This window comes from Apium graveolens, chromosome 5 (assembly GCF_009905375.1).
Source record: "Apium graveolens cultivar Ventura chromosome 5, ASM990537v1, whole genome shotgun sequence".
Lineage (NCBI taxonomy): Eukaryota > Viridiplantae > Streptophyta > Magnoliopsida > Apiales > Apiaceae > Apium > Apium graveolens.
This window is the reverse complement of record NC_133651.1, coordinates 7,717,316-7,735,697: the sequence shown is the minus strand read 5'-3', so window position 1 is coordinate 7,735,697 and position 18,382 is coordinate 7,717,316. Positions and strand designations below refer to the sequence as shown.

The following is an 18,382-nucleotide window of genomic DNA, read 5'->3' as shown; positions in this document are numbered from 1 at the left end:
CCCTTAGGCTTGCTTCTGTTACGGGCATAGGACTTCAATGTAGAAAGATATCTCTCAATTGGAAACATGCACCGTAAGTGTACTGGTCCACCTAACTATACTTCTCTGCATAAGTGAACTAGTAGGTGCACTATAATGTCGAAAAATGCTTGTGGGAAAATTGTTTCAAATTGACAAAGAATTTCAATAATTTCTTGTTGCAACCTAGAAAGCTCACTCAAATCAACGACTTTGGCCCAAATACCTCTTAGAAATACACCTAATCTAATAAAAGGGACCACAACCTCAGGTTTTATTGACTTTGTCACGGCAAATTATAACAAATAGTTCAGCATAAAATGCGCATCATGGATCTTATAACCGGTTACTTTTCTCTCCTTCGTGTTCACAACCATGTGGCAGTTTAGCATTTTTCAGCACAGTGCATAATATATCCTTCTCCTCCTTTGTCATATCAAAAATGGTAGGAAAAATTTCAAATAGCTCCCGTCACTTGATTCAACGGGATGAAGATCCTTCCTAATTCCCATTTCTTGTAAATCATATCGAGCATTGACATGGTCTTTTGACTTGTGAGCAATATTTAGCAAAATACCAATTATGTTGTCACAAATATTCTTCTCGATGTGCATAACATCAAGATTATGCCAAGTAAATTATGACTCCAATATGGTAAATTAAAAAATATTGACTTCTTCTTGAAAGGCAAATCAATCTTACCCTTTTTTTGCCCTAGTATTCCCCCAAACTAATTTCTAAAGCCCGATAATAATTTCACACAGTCTGTTCCTGTCAAAATTTCAGGGGTGACTCCCATTTCAACTTCGCCGTTAAATCTTTTTTTATGGAACCGCCACTTATGATCGGGATCCAGAAACTTCCTATGGTTCATGTAGCACATCTTTTTACTATGCTTTAGATACATTAAAGAAGTCTCGTAGTTGCAAACGGGACAACCGAGTTTACCTTTGGTGCTCCAATCAGATAACATTGCTTATCCGGGGAAATCGCTGATGGTGCAGATGACACCGGCACGTAACCTAAAATTCTGACCAGTAAATACATCATAAGTTTCTATCCCTCCTTCCCATAACTCTATTAACTCGGCAATAAGAGGTTGCATAAAAATATCTATATTATTTTTTCGAGATTCTGGACCAAAAATGAGTGTTGAAAGCATAAGGTTTTCTTGACGCATACATAACCAAGGAGGCTGATTATAGTTAACCAAAATTATTTGGCCAGGTGCTATGTAAAGTATTCATTGTTCGGAATGGATTGAATCCATCAGCAGCGACACCCAACCTAAAATTCCTAATTTCACACGAGAATTGAGGATACCTAGTATCCATTTCCTTCCAAGCTTCGCCATCTGCTGGATGTCTAAGTTTCCCGTCATTTTTCCGTCCAACTGCATGCCATGTCATTATTTCTGCAAACTCCTTGCACATCAACATCTGTTGCAGTCTTGGCTTTAGTGGAAAATATCGCATGATATTTGCCGGCAGTTTATGAATCAACTTCTTTCCATCATTGTCGCGGGTCCCTTCTTTTTCCACTATGGTCCACCTTGAAGCACCACGAGTTTTACAGGAATCCTCTTTTTCATTCTCACCCAATACAACATGCAATTGTTAGGACAAGCGTGTATTTTTTTATAGTCGAGACCTAGATCTATAATGAAACTTTTTACGGCATTGAAAAATAAGGGTATGTGTGCCTGTGGAAAGGCTTCTCTTATCAACCCTAGTATATCCCCAAATCCCGACTCTGAAATCCCATGGGCATACTTTAATGAATACAACCTAATGATAAAACTTAATCGCGAAAATTTTGCGCAACCTGGATATAAAGGCTGGTTTCCCTCCTCGACATGGCGATAAACATTTTTGACATCGTCATTTGGTCCACTAGTACAACGCAACATCTCATCTAGGTTATTTCCAAAACTCACATTGGTTTGAAAATCCATATGTTGTTATCCCTATTTTCGTCGCTCTTAAGTGAAACCTCATAAATCCAATTAACATATAATTGAGATGGACCACTCCAAATAAGATGATTGTTGATCACATCTGCCCTCTGCCACTTGCGATTAATACAAGTCTTGCAAGGTCTTAGTAATTCATCACCAACAGAGAATTTGGCAAATGCATTTTTAATAAATGTCTCTACCCCTCTAATGTACCGTCCACTATACTTTGGGAGATTTATCCAAATAATTTCCTCGTCGTCTATCACTACAATTAAGAAGCATATAAATATTATAATATCATAATTTGTGTGTTTGTGTGTTTGCAAACTCAAACCTAGGAAGGCCTAGTCCGGAACACTAAATGAGTCTGTGTTTTCAAATTGGTATCTAACAACAATAGAACACTAAATGACTTTGTATTTTCAAATTCCAAATTCTGCATCAGTCATGATTCATCGCAAACATAATTGTATAAATCTTCAAGACTTAATGTATCATATTTATATAATCTTATTGTTACTAGAAAGAACATACGAAACATAAGGCATCTGATAAACACATCTATTTAACCAACAAGCATGAATCTATCATCATTCGATCATATTATGAAGCATGATAAGCAAAGGTGCCCAATTCAGGACGAAAATTATACATCTTGCAGCCTTCACTACGCCATATATTGGATTGTGCAACCCTTCACGGTGGGGTTGCAAAGAAAAGTATAATAGTAGCCTTCAAAACCAATGTCTACCGCAACCCCTCTTTTTTGATGTTGCCGTAGAGTCAAAATGTGTTATCAAAATGACATATATAATTAAAGATAATTTTTTTGAAAATAACTAATTAGTAATTTTTTACATAGAAATGAAATAATAATTGAAATATATATTTTATTTATTTTTAGAAGTTAATAATATTAGTACAGTGATTTCAAATATTATAATGATAAATTGAATGCTTTATAAAACTTAACAAGTGATTAATGGATTTATTTACAATATTCACTACGCCATAAACGACCTTCCACCACATTATTAAGTGATGTTGCCATAGAAAATATTGCCCCAACACAACATTAATCTAACCTATTACAACATATTTTAATTATGTTAGCAAAGAAGTAAAAAATGTTGTCAAGTCTATTATAAATAAAATTATTTATTTTTTTATTAAAATTATGCTGACGTTTCACTGGGTTCTCTACAAGTGGGTCACATACTGTGGCAGCTGTGAGAGAAAAAATTAATTTTTTTGCTAATAAAAAATTATAAAAATTATGAAAATAAAAGAGTAAATTAAATATATTTAATAAAAATCAAACAAGTGTTATAAAATTAATTAATATATTTTAATTTTAATAATGTAAATAGCTGTAGAGGGATTTGGTGAGCGGGAAATATACCGCCTACTAACTTTGGGGAAAATATTAAGGCCCCTCCTCTCAAAACCCTACCTACCAGCTCCCGAAATTCTCATTCACAATCCTAAAAACAAATATTACAATTCTATCTCTATCTATTTACTCAAAGCTATACAACACAGACTTTCTCTATTCAGAATAATCAGTTTTATTTCTACAGACTCTAGTGAATCAGATTTGATCCAGGCGCTCTATCTCTCTCCCCCTCTGAGTCACCACTGTATCAGAGATTAGGATTTAGGTGATGTTATATTGGAGAACTCGGTTTGGGTGTTATCTTGTTTCTATTACTATTTCTGTTGCTTTAAACGTTTTGTTGTATTTCGTTTTCTCGGGACACTGGTTTGTGTAATTTGGGGCTAACGAGATATTGGGGGTGGGGATGGAGTGTGTTAAGTTAGGTGATGTTAAGTTAGAGAACTCGGTTTTTTAGGGTTTGTGTTACATTGTTCCTGTCTATGCTCCTTTAATGTTTTATTGTCTTTCAGGTTTTTAAGGACACTGGTTTTTATAATTTGGGGCTAAAGAAATATGACTGACTTACTGTTTCGCGCCTTGCTTGGTAGTTTAGGTGAAGCTTTATATGTCCTTTACGTATTTTTTGTTTATAACACCTCGAGATATTACATTTTATTGTTTGGGTATGTAATATGATTGATTTGGGAGTGAGATCTTTTGGTGTTAGATTTAGTATATTTATAGTTTATGAATGTTGATCTCTTATTAATTTGTGTACACTTGTTTTAGTTTTTGCGGAATGTTTTATTAATTTGTTTATGAATGTTGACTCAGACGCCTTTGTTCTTTTCCAATCTGTTCTGTTTTTCTATGCCAAAGTTTTGTCAGAGGTAATGCTAGATTTATTTTCGTCAGTACTACTCTATGTCTGTTATTAGTAATTCAATATTTTTATTGAATATCTTCATAGATACAGTAGGTCTTCTCATGCTCAAAAATAATAAAATCTAGGCTGTCAATTGAAGTTATAAAGTCATCTTTTCTAGTTGTTAAGCTTTAAATTCATTTTGCAGGGTAGTAGACTGGGCATAACAACTGTTATATCAACAGACTCAATTCGACATATGATGAGGAGTTTTGTTGATGAGAAGCAAAATCCCTTAATTTGGGCTTCCACCTGCCATGCTGGGGAATGTTTTGATCGCGTGGCTGTGGGAGAAGCTAATTTTGTATATAACAGATATAATAATACATCAGTTTATGCTTACCTTTCTTCTTAAACAGTCACGGTCACCAGTGAAATTTTGTAGAGTTTTTCCACAAGGTTATTGCAGGAATGCTAATATTGTATCGATTTTGCAGATAGGAAAGCTGATATCGAGCAAAACTGTGAGAAAAGAACTTAGAAAACATCAACGTGTAGCTGCAGAAAGAATGTGTGACATCTGTCAGCACAATGTGCTCCCTGGTAAAGATGTGGCAACTCTTATGAACATAAGACCGGTAGACTCGTCTGCAGTAGCAGGAATGTGAATGGGGTAAATTTCTGCCATGATATTTTTTAGCAGTATGACCATCTTTTTTCATCTTGTTTATTCTTTTCTGTTTTGTAATATGCTTCCACCTGCAGGCTTTTCATGTATTTCATACATCCTGCCTTGTGCACATGATGCTTCTTACTGAGTTAGAAATTCATAATAATCAGAATGCTGCTGGTTCTGAAGTGAAATAGAGAGGTCGGAAAAAGGTACCAAAGGAAATATAAAATCACACACAGGCGAGTACCAAAGGAAACTTCAGAAATCTTCTTGTAAGTTGTAAACCAGTTGAGCTAATTACTTAGACCACTGCTATTATATGACAACTCCTATCCTAGAGCAAGCACAATGCTAATGCTAATATGGATTTCAGTATTTATATATTTTGGCTACGAACGTGATTTTGCTGCTATACTCGAACTTGTAGTTCAGTGGTTATGCTAAAATGGCTGCACTTATTGAGTTTATTTGTTAAAACTCATGTAACAAACATATCGTCCCTTTTACTTATTTGAAACTAATGTGGCAAGGATGGCTATAGCAATCTTTGGTTCTATATTTAGAACTAATTACTAATTATCCATTTAAGCAACATATACTAGTTTACGACTGAACTCTTTCTAACAGATATCTGATCACTATTTACAAGGTTTGCACCCCTGTAAAGGAAGGATGCGTGTATATATAATAATTTTAAATTTCAAGGTTCGCACCCCTGTTAAGGAAAATTGCGTGTATATATAAATTATATTAATTTAAATATCCGTGATTGACATTTACCAAAAAAATTAAGTCAAAGTACTGGTAGTAAAGCATTTGTTTTGGCAGGGTGGTGATCCTCTGGACTTTAGACTAGCAAATGCTGCTTCACACAGTGTTCAGTCTACTTCCTTGACAGATCAACAACCCGAGCAATTTGTGATCAGGTATAGCACCTTGTTCTGTCACTATTAAGTCTCAAGTAATATAAGAAAATTATAGCATCTAGTTCTGTTACTATTAAGTCTCAAGTAATATAAGAAAATTAATGATCACGTAGATCAGATCATTATACAAGGAAGAACATGATACAAAAGTATAAGTACCACTTTAGTCGTATACTCAATCCACCTATCATTTGTAGATAGAGTGTTAATATATAGTTTTATGACATAATTATGACTAATTTGCAAGTGCTCAGTTATTTAGCTAGTATAAATTTTGGATACGTAGAATATATTGTGCTTAAGTTGGCATTTTATCAGATTCCGTCTTCCAAAGTTTTGCCTTCTGAATCAAGAGGGGGGGATATTGTAATATAAGTAACAACAATACTATCAACGATAATAAGATCATTATAAGAATTTTGTGTTTTACAATAAATAGCTTTCCATGTGGATATATGATAGAATGTACTTTTGTTGCAGTGAAGCAAAATGTAGTTTTGCATTGGCTGATTCACCTCCAGGAGATTCTGTTGAAAGTAGTGGTAGACCAGGAGTTCCTCTCGCATATGAACCTAATAGTGCTGATAATCTTATGCTTTTTGATGGGGAAAATAGTATTCCCACAGGTGATGGGAGTTTGTTTCGATCCAATAAGGAAACTTAATACTAGAGAAACCACTTTCCAACATTGTTTTTTTAGGCAGCATTATGTTTGTTATGAGGAAGCAAGGAGACAGTTTACTATGGTGTGAATCTTGAACCTTGTAACAATATATATTTATCTTGTTGCAGCGATGGAGGCTATTTTAATGCAATTATGAGCTTCCCGCCCAACTACCCAAATAGTCCTCCATGAGTGAGGTTTACATCTGAGATGTGGCATCCCAACGGTATCTCTGCAGTCTAGTAGTATTTATATATAGAGGTTTATATATAAGTTTATAAAGTCCGGGAAGAATCTGAAACTAATCCCATCATTGCAGTTTATTCTAATGGAAAGTTTTGTATCTCAATTTTACATCCTCCTGGTGAGGATCCAAATGGTTATGAACTTGCAAGTGAGCGCTCGACACCTGTCCATACGGTACGATCTTAGCTTTCTTTTCTGTAACTTTTAGCCTCCACCTAACTTTTGCACTCATTGTTTATGATATATATTGTAACAGTAACTGAACAACTGATTGGGTTTCATTCATTTCAATCTATTTGGATTAGCTTCTTATAGTTTAATCTGACTGGATCTGTGGAAGTCCGACAAACCTCTAGACTTGTGTGTGTTTCACTATTTGTGTTTCTTAAATGATATTACATCAGAATATATAATTATTACATCAAAATATATTAATACTAGAGAAACACTATATGGTAGTATATCTTTCTATTCATATGGGCCCTTAATTTAAATTAGTGGCCTAACTAATATCTTTGGTTGCAGGTGAAGAGGAAAAAGTTGCTCGAACAACAAATTGATATGGATGATGTAGATAAAACTATGGATTAAATAAGCGAGCAAACAGAAAACATGAAACAAATTCAAGAAGCACTAGCCACTCCCATTGGTGCAACAGCTGATTTTGATGAGGTATGTTGTTTACCTATATCACTAATTTTATTTTTTGATTCTTGTAGTCCCAGTTAGAATACATCCTTTTCTGCTTATCAATGTTCCTTTGATTCAGAAAATATTCTTTTTTCTGAATGTCTTCTTTAGGTTGCAGGATGAACTAGAAGCAAAACTTGAAGAAATAGAAAGCGCTGAGTTGGAGGAAGAAATTCTTCAGCGTGTAGGTAAACCACCTCCTATTACTGGAGGTGGTTCTACCTAGTCAAAAGTGTTCTAGCAGCATTCTCGTTCTACTTTGTTTTTCTCAGTACTACAATGTTTAGATTTTGAATTGTAACTTTAACTTGTTTAAACTTCCGCTTTTGTTTTAAGGTTGGTAGACAATTAGTGGTATAAGGATGGTAGTATGTTGATGATGAAGGTAGTTGTAGTATCGGGAAACTGATGTTGTGGTTGGTGGACTGATGTTTATAATTTGTGGATTGTGCTAGTTTTAAGGCAATGGTCTTATTTATGGGCTTGTTAATTTATAAACAGTTCCTACAATTTTTTTTTGTAAAAGCGTTGCAATAGGTCTTTATAGTGTTGCTAATAATCACTAAAAAATGTTACTAAAAATACTAAAAAGCATTAAAAAAAATACTAAAAAGCGTTGCAAAAAGGTTGCATCGATACCCCATATGTAGGCCCCATTGTGGGGTCCACAAATATTGTACTGATAGCCCAAACCCTACTGTAGCACTTTTCAAGACCTATTGCAACCCCATTGGTGTTGCAATAGCACGTTTCTGTGACGGATAACCAAGGGTTGCAATAGGGTGTCGCCGGGGTTGCAAAAAACTATATTGCAACGCCTAAAATTGCAACCCCGAAAAAGAGTCGCCATAGCCTTTTTTTGGCCTTTAGCAACGCTTTTTTGGCCTTTAGTTACGGTTTCTTGGGGTTGCAGAATCCAATCTATGGCGTAGTGCTTTAAGAGATCTACTAATTATTCAAAGGTGCCCAATTAAGCATGATAAGCAAATGACCAACACGGTTCGTTCCTATTGCTTGTTCTAATAGATCTACTAATGATGATACCAACAGATTCTTTATGAATATCCAATTTCATTTCTTTCTAGTTCCTAAACAAAAATATAATGATATTAACAAAATCAAAGAACTTAAAATAAAATCAAAAACTAAAATGGAAGAAGCTAGGGGGACAATGCTAAAACCAATTACCACTAAACATCTTTGAATACAAGTGCAAAATAATTAAACAACCAGTTCACTATAATTAACTGTAAACCATCTAAAATGAAAATAATCAACCAAATCCCCAATTCGACATCTCTAACCAACCAATTGACATTTACAAAAATTAAACACCTGAACTTATATCTAGGTATACTTAACATTTACCCTAATTTAGCATATACAACTTCTAAAAAACACAAATAACACAAAGTCCAAAAAACAAATCGAAACCCTAATTTCAAAATCAAAATCGAAGAGAGAATAGAAACCCTAAATTCATAAAATAGAAGAGAGAATTACCTTTAAATCGACACCCTTCAATCCGAAACCCTAATTTCAAAATCAATCTCGAAACCCCAGTTCGAAACCCTAAAAAGAGAACCCTGAAAAGAGAACCCAAAATCAATGTGAGTGAAGAGAAGAGCCTAAGAGAGAAGAGCGAAGATGAAAATGAGCGAAGATTAATATGTGTGTGGGTATTTACAGAGAGAAGAGCTAAGAGAGAGGTGCTTAGTAGAGAGGATAGATTAATTTAGGTAAGTATGCTCACTAGAGGGAATTTCACTAAGTAAAATTTGGTAGATTGGATTGGGCGGTAATTTTGCCGCTCATCCAATTTTATATTACTAAATATATATTAATAAATATATATTAATATTTTAACTTATTAATTATTCACTTGAAAACATAAAATAATAATTAACTATTTTATCTTCTTTTTGATAAATTGTGAAATTTAGTAGAATATTAATTATATTTATAAAATCAATATTTGACTGTTTTGACCGATATAACCGTTTTGACCCTATTTCGGCTGATCCAAATCGATTTTTTCCAACCCGATATATATTTGGGTTGGAAAAAAGTCAACCCAATTAAATCACCACTGTTTTCGTTTACCGAGTTCAATGTTTAAACAATGTTTAAAAACTACAAATTGGTTTGGGTTATAAATTTAAACGATTCGATTTGGGTTGAAATTTTTAAAACCCAAATTAATTGGTTTGGGTTGCTAAAATGGGTCTCACCAGTATGGATACACAATACGTATATTGGACCCACATCATAAATTCAATATCAACGTTAATCGTTATAAAATATAAATTTTAGGTTTTAGGGTTTGGGGTTTGGAATATTATAAAATCTACAAAAATAGATCTTAAAAAATGTGTTTTAAAAATTAACATCATTAAAATTAACATCCATGCAGATTCATCTTCAAAAATGAATTTTTAAAAAAATGCAACCTTCCTTTGTAACACTAACTAACTAGTATCCATATTTATTAATAAAAATACCTTGAATATTATAAAATTCTACCAATTATATATAAATAAAAATAATCACATTACTAGAATCATTGACTTTTAAAATATGTAATGATGCATTGTCAAAAAAAAAATTAAAAAAAATTAAATAGTTAAAAGCCTCATTTTTATTGAAATCAAAATTTTAAATGCAACATCACTTTACATTTTAATCATGCAAAACAGAACACAAGTATTGCATTGGTACAGTGGTTGGCTCCTTACTTTGCTAGAGTGGAGATGCTGGGTTCAATTCCCATTGACTTAATAATTTTTAAAGTGACAAACCAAGAGTCTGGGGTGGCACAAGTAACCAATAATATGTTGCCACATGTACTGTAGTTAATTGTTTAAAATTAAAATCTATTTTTCTAATAAAATTGGATTTTTTATTACTTTTTAAGAATAAATCATTTTTTTTAGGAAAATCCTATAAACAGTTTCCATAAAATGGGTTTGGATGTTTTTGGATTAAAACTAAGTCAACATCGGGTTAGGAAATCGGGTTAATGGGTCGTCAACAACACAACGAACTTACTGGAAAATTACAGAATCCGACGAGTCTCATCTTCCTACCTTCACACAACCACGAATCATGGTATTATACGTATATCAGTCCCTCTATCAATCATCTTCAATCCCTCTATCAATCATATCACTAAACAACCCTCCACCACTCTTTCCCCCTTCCCCCTACACAAAAATCTCCGAAGCACAATACCCACTCTTATCAAAGCAGAATAAGCATAAATTAAAGCAATCTCGAAAACTTTTTCAGCTATTTTACCAGATTCATTTCAACCACAACAACAAAAGCCGACAATTCAAAACTTAAAAACAACCATAAAAGCCGGCAAGCCGAGCTCTAAACTCGGCAACACTCAATTTTTAACCAAATTCAGAAAACAAATAGAAAATCGAGAAAATCGAAGCTTTTACATACACTCATTTATAAACACATAAAAACACATAAACCCAAAACTTAAAAACAAGTTCTATACTCGGAGAAGAATATGTTTGTATTCATAATATGTTTGCAAATGTACAAGGTGATTATGGGCCGGATTTGCAGCGGGGCCGGATTTTTAAGCCCAACACAATATGCAAGTGCAGCAACACAATAAACGCAATAATTTTTAAGCCCAAAATTTAACAACAGTTATTTAAGCCTAAAGTTAAACTTTGGCCCAAGCCAAATATATTGGCAATGTATTGGATTCACTATAGTGAAGAAAAATAGAAAATTATTAACAATTTTTAAGCCAACTGTTATGACAAAGTGCCACGTCACCATGTGGTTCCACTAGTGCCACGTTAGCATACATGGACCCATGCCACATCAGCAGTATTATTATTTATTAAAAATGATTGCAACACATCCTCATACCTTTAGCAACATAACCACACTTTAATTCTTCACCGACAGTTTTTCGATGTCTAAGCCAACATAAAAATGACAACGTTGTATTAGCCAAAATATGCATGGCAAATCTAACAAAAGAAATAAAAACATCAACTTTAAATGTTGTAATAAGCCATTTATGCTGTAGTGAAGTGTTTTCTAAATTTGGAGATATTGCAACAATTGTAAAAAAATGTTACAGTTGAACTGAGAATGTGTCAAATTGTGTGAAAAATTCGAATTGCCTTGCAACAGTTTTCAAAATACGTTGCCAACTCCAAAAATTTCAGCCCATTAGTTTCGCGGGCTCTCAAACAAAGCGGGCTTTCAAATTTTTTTAACCAAAGCACACAGATATAAGCGTGATAAAATAACAGTTTACAAGGATACACTTGAATAAAAGAAAATACAAAAATACACTAAACAAAACAAGAATTGAGAAAGAGGCGAACACCAAATTACTCTCACAGATTGAAATTGGATGAAGAAGAATCTAGCTCAAGCATTTAAGTTTGAAGATTCAAGATCAACTAAGAAGGCATGTTCTTCCCTAAATTGGTTATTATGTCAATTGAATTTTAATTATGGTTAATTTGAATTTTTTTGAATCGATTTTGTATTGTGTGTTTGTGTTTGAGATTGTACATCAATTATTCAGGTGGCTTGCTTTGATTATGTGGAATTGTTTAATTTGTCTTGATGCAAATTGTTATGCTGATTAGCAGTTTCGATGATTTAGGGCACAATGGTTTGAAAGTCAACTTAGGTTAGTCCTTCTGCAAATCCGGTTCGTATTGTGGTTTACAAGTTCCAAGATTGTAATCCTTGCGGTAGCAGTAGTAGTTATAAATTAATGGTTTACAGATAAATTAATGATTGCAGCTGCTGTGGCTTGGGAAGCAGGCATGCCATTGATAATAGAGGAGGTAGACGTTGCACCACCGAAGAAAATGGAAGTTCGAATCAGGATTCATTTCACGTCTCTTTGTCATTCTGACGTTTACTTCTGGGAGGCCAAGGTATATTATATTGATGAACGTGTTCACTGCTAGCCTAAACACTATAGCTAGTCATTATATGTACGCTTTTCCTAAAGGCTAGAGCAGATTTATTTTCTCTATTTTTTATCCATTACACTTGCTTTTATTTTCTAACAGGGACATCAACCTCTATTTCCGCGAATATTAGGTCACGAAGCAGGAGGGTATGTTTGAATTTTGATAAGAAAACTTTTAATACAAGAGAATAAATTTATGTTCTACTGACCTAGACTTCTAATTTTACATGTTCTCGACTTTGTGGTGTGCGTAATTTTATCCTTGAATGAATTTTATTGATTTATATTGTTGGCTCCAGAGTCATAGAGAGTGTTGAAGATGGTGTTACAGCCCTCAAACCCGGAGAAAAAGTGTTACCTCTGTTTATAGGCGAGTGTGGGGAGTGCCGTCATTGTAAATCAAGTGAAAGCAATTTGTGTGATCTGCTAAGGATCAATTTGGACAGAGGTGTGATGCTTAGTGATGGTAAGCCAAGGTTTTCGAAAGATGGCAAGCCTATCTATCACTTTGTTGGAACTTTCACCTCAGTCATTACACTTTTGTTCACTCTGGCTGTGTTGCAAAGATCAACCTGGAAGCTCCGCTTGATAAAGTTTGTGTTCTTAGATGTGGTATATCCACATGCACAAAAGTGTTTATCTTATAATGTTCTATATATATAATGGGAGCTCAAGTTGCAGCCTGAACTGAGCATGGTTTTGCTAATGCTTTTGTATCATTAATTTTTTAGGAATGGGTGCGGCCCTGAATGTTTCTAATCCGAAAATAGCATTAGTAGTTATTACCAGTGGCCCTTTATAAAGTTTCAATTATTAATGTAAATCAATTAGCTAGCCTTTTCTGTAAATCTTTTTTGATACTTATTTTAACATCCAATTTTATCTTTTATTCAATGGTTGACTTTCATTTTGTCATTTAATCTCTAACTTGTGTCACAGCAAGTATCTGTAGTTGTCAATACCTTATCAATTATGCAAATTTTAGTTGAAAGCGTAAGAGCTACTCTGTGTTGTGTATCTTGCTCTATCTAAAGTTATCATGTTAATAAGTTTTTTTTATAATCTTTCGAAATTTAGTGATAGATTGAAGTTAATATCGATCTCAAGTTAATAATCTTTTTAAATTGTGCAAATTTAGTGAAGTTTAATTCTCCCTTGAAATGGGCTAAATATAAATGCATCTGAGAAGTGTTGAATGGGCATCTCTAATGCTTCTCCTTTTCTCCTTTTTCGGAGCATTTAATTTATATATTCTGACTAACTTATGCTTTTTGTAGGAATTTTATTTGTGCCAGTAGAAATGGCTGAGTAGAACCAACTTCCAACTGTTTATCAGAAATTTTCTACCCAATACAATTTTGGTTCCAACCTTTCACATGATGTTAAGGGTATCTATGAAAGCTTTTCTACACAGAGAAGCCATTTTTCCTTTGGGAATTATACTGGTGCAGGATTGAGGTACCCCACGGAATGAACATACCCAGCCACCCAGGACCTTCCATTAGCTTATTCTTCATATGTGAAATTTGTTCTAGAACGAGCTGAGAAAGGGATTACAGGTTTTGCCATCGATTTTCTCATGGATGGAGTCTTTACAGTTGTGTCCAAAACTGTTGCTGCTCCAATTGAGCTTGTGAAACTTTTGATCCAGAACCAAGATAAATGCCTCTCATTTAGCGAAGAAGCTAAATAAAGATTACTACTATTAGTTTTGTTAATTAGTTAATTTAGTGTAGTAATTTATCCTTTTGTATTGATGTACATTCTGAATTATATGCATGATTATGTTGGAACAACCTTTTGAATGGTTGTTAATGGTTATAAAATGACATTGATGTTTGGTTTTGTGGCATAAAACATGTCTGGTTTAGTTTATTTATAGTCAAATCCTACTGCTTTTTTTAAAAAATAATGGTGCAATTGTGTCCAAATATGTTGCCATTTATAATTACATCAGCTATAAAATATTATAATTAGTTCAAAATTGTTACAATATTTTCAAATTTAACCTTAAATTTCATTGCAATTGAACCAATTAATGTTGCCTTAAGGTGGTTATTTAGCTGACAAAAACAACTATTGCAATAATTTAACCAAGTTCCTGTAAAATACATTTTATTGCTATATATGGTTTATTGCAATAATATTTTGTTGTTGTAATATATTGCTTAACATGTTGCAATAGGACCTCTATTGCATTACCACCGGATGCAACACCAAAATTTTATATATTTGTTGCCATAAATTCTACTACAACAGAAATAGCCCGTAAGGCAATATATTTTTGTGGTTTACATAGCCATTCTATGGTGTAGTGCCAGCTACAAACCTTCTCCGGGTCACCAGACAACCAGAAAAATAAATCCAATTAACCCCCTAAAATCTTCACCGTTGAACACGGACTTCACCTGCAGAAAAGACCATTACCGAGAGACCAAAGAAAAGGAAAAACGCCAGCAAAATTCGGTATTTAACCAACCCAACAAACACACACTACGCCATAAGTGGACTATTGTAATGCCTAAATGGTGTTACAATAGGCCCTAAAAGTGTTACAATAGGTCTATTGTAACACCAGGAGGCGTCACGTATACGAGCATTACAATAGACACCCTAATGTAACACTTCACTGATATATTGTAACAGAGAGGAAAACGTTACAATTGACACCTACTGTAACACTAACAAGCCCAAATGTAACACAAAATGAGTGATACAATAGCTTGATCAATTGTAACTTATTGTAACAATCTGTTCTATCAATTATAACACCCATCTTTTTAATTAAGTAATAGTAGCATTTGTAATCTAACACCAAAATAAAACACACATTAAACTTTAATAGGCATATATAACATTTAATTTTAAAATTTAAAATACTTGTTCTGTTTAAAATCTACAATACATATCCAAAATATTACAAACACCATATAAAATTACAACAATACGATTGATCAATTAACAATACTCCAAGCATATCCAAACTATAACGAAAGTTATTAATACTTTGCAGCTATGTTGATCCCCTTCTTCCCATAACAAATTCTTGGCTTTTGCTTCTCCAAATAATCATTTCTATCTGCTTCACCACCTTTTCTTATAAATATCTATCCTCGGGAGAAATATGATTCATAACAAAAACATATCAAAGTAGGTTAAGGAGTAATCAGACATATTGCACATATTTAGTAAGTTAGGGAGTAATCAGACTATTTGCGCTTACTTGGTAGTATCAAGAACCTGAAGGAGATGGGGGTTGCTCTCTGGTATTGTGCAAAAATGCAACACCTAAAAGCACAGTTCCAAATCCGCAGGGCACTGAAATAATCAAATATACTAAGCATGCAAACTTTAACTATTCACAGGAGATCTGTATTTCCATCGTGCATACACGTGAATCATCAATTAATTGCATAGATATTTGCAAAAAGGAGAACATGATATATTTATATGTATCTCACATGTTCAGTGAAAGCTAATAAAAATGGAGAATATATCTCCTTCCCATAAGTTCGAAGCCACTTAGCTCCCTCACCAAGGGGATCAGTTCTACGATAATACTTACCTTGTATCAGCAATTATGGATGTGAACTTATAAAAACTATTGTAAATGAAATCATTTACAGCCAAATTAAACGAAAATCATATATATTAGAAGACTACTTATAGCAAACCAAATGATATTAGTAGAAAACCCGACATACACGGCTAGGAAAATGTATTGCCCCATCATCAAAAACTTAGAAAGAAAACATCAACCAGAAAGTGATTTACAGTTAACCCAACGCGCTTGTCAGAAAAAAACAAACTGTCTCATTTAGTGTCACTGCAACACCTCTACCATCATCTTTAAGTAATCTCCTATAATTTGAGATTGCCACTTCTCCGATTACATAAAGGTATTGCATGAAGATAGCCTAGAGAACAGATACATTAAAGGTTAGAAAGCTTAGTTGAGTTGTTATTCTCACCAATTCCTGACGAAGTTTATTACCTTGCGGAAGTGCAGCAGATTTTTCTTTAATCAATTCCGAGATAAGGGCCCGTACCTATACCAATATAATAAATTTAATACCAAAAGTAATCAAATAAGATGAAAAAAATAATCAAAAACAAAGAAATGTGAACTTAATTGGACTACTTGGCAACAAAAAAGTGCCAGCAGCAGCACCGTACAAAACATTTTCAAGTCTCTAGCTAGAATATCACTACAAGAAATAATGCCATTTATGACAGGTTTTTCTGAACTAAAATCGTCGTAATTGAGGCATTTACGACGGAAAAAAATCATCGTTTTTGCTCGTGTAGTAAGTTCAATTTTTCGTCACAAAATAAAATTGCGTCAGAAGTTGGGAAGCAGGGGCCCACATTCTCAATAAAATAATAAATCTACTTACAACGGAATATCATCCTACATAGACAAAAAATAATGTGTGTTTAAGTAATTATTTAAGCTGTTCAAATTCAAATTTCATGTTCCAAAAAGCAGCTGCTTCTGTACAGGTAAAGTAACTGCACCATATATATATAAGTTTATTTAATCAGAATCAAGTTAGCTAAGTTGAAGAAAAAATGTTAACATAACTTCTTCACTTCATAACTTACATCAATGTCATAAAGTAGAACAAATACACTAAGCACAAAATGAGTCTGTTAACCTCATATCTCACTTAATAAATGATTATAAACTATCTATACAAGATAAAATACCAACAAAAAACATAATTGATATGTATAAAACCCCTCGCTTACGGGTGGAAAAGAAACATCTTTTGACAGTTTAAGCGTAAAAGCCATGGGCAGGTTAGTAACACGGAACTTGGAAGATCAATATGGAAGAAAACAGACCCTTATTAAAATCAAGATTGTGACACCAAAAACAACAAATACAGCTTCTAAAAAGGCTCTACTTATTCTCGTGAAAAGAAATCTGAACTTAACAACACTTATCAAATCTACAATCCACAATTAACACTACCATTATCTCAAACAAGTAAACATAACTAGATTCATCATTGTAAATGTTCCTTAACATTACATGTACATAAAAAATATAATCCATACAAAAAAGCAGAGAATTATCCCTCAAATCGGATAGAAAAACCAGATGCAAGATCCAGCATCCAATTAACTTTATCGAGATTGTATTTCCAATTACATCTAAAAAACCTTAACACAATTGAAACAAAATTATCGAGAAATGAGAACATAGAGCTTCAAATTAAACAGGAGTTAAATTTATAAAACATTTCAAACAGATGTGAAAATAATTAATTCACTAATTACACAAACCCTAATTTTGTTTTAGCTGAAATTATTCTAATCACAACCACACAGAGCAAGAAATAAAGATTCAGATGTGTAATACTAAGAAATAAAGATTCAGATGTGTAATACTATAAACCCTAAATCTGCTAATCTGATACATCAATTGCTGAAATTAAACTTCACAATTAAAGTTAAAGTGTTACCTTCACAATAACTTTCTCAAAATTCTACATCACTTGATCAATGATCTCATTTGCAATCCGCATATATTGGTTCCATGATGATTGTTGCACTTATTGGTATTGTCTGGAAAAGCTATAGTGGCTGATTTTTCAATCAATTCATTAAGTTTTGCACGAGGAACTCGATCCATGCCGTCTAAAGACTTCACCATATTGGTCAGTTCGGATAGAACCCTGCGGATAAGTGAGTATGCATTATCTGGAATGCTTGTTTGAGAGGCCTGAGCGGACTGAAATGTCTTTAATCTAGCTGCCTCATCAGCTCCCAATAACTCCGATAAAGAACTTCGAGGATACAATAAGACTCTATTTTTCTTTGGCGTTCTTGCCTTTATAAGTAGTTCCAAGTCTCGCTTCCTTTGGCTAGCCGGTGATAGAGGTTCCTCAAGGGCTGATTGAGTGCTGACCATGGCCTCTAAAGATTCCTACATAATACAATTTATAACAAACAGTCCAAACACAAAGAAAAGATACCATAATATATAT

General features: G+C 33.6%; 1 long non-coding RNA gene and 1 pseudogene across 2 annotated transcripts; both read left to right on the top strand.

Annotated features, from left to right (window-relative positions):
- The first annotated feature begins 1,679 nt into the window (after positions 1-1,679).
- Positions 1,680-13,188, top strand: LOC141659738 (alcohol dehydrogenase 1-like; annotated as a pseudogene).
- Positions 3,465-7,596, top strand: LOC141661600 (uncharacterized). Of its 2 annotated transcripts, none has more exons than XR_012550043.1 (10): positions 3,465-3,636; positions 4,427-4,582; positions 4,716-4,891; positions 4,984-5,163; positions 5,720-5,817; positions 6,298-6,443; positions 6,610-6,707; positions 6,801-6,901; positions 7,253-7,399; positions 7,497-7,596. It is a non-coding gene; the product is annotated as an uncharacterized LOC141661600 (long non-coding RNA). The 2 variants fall into 2 exon arrangements; XR_012550044.1 differs by having other exon boundaries at positions 7,536-7,587.
- Positions 13,189-18,382: the final 5,194 nt, after the last annotated feature.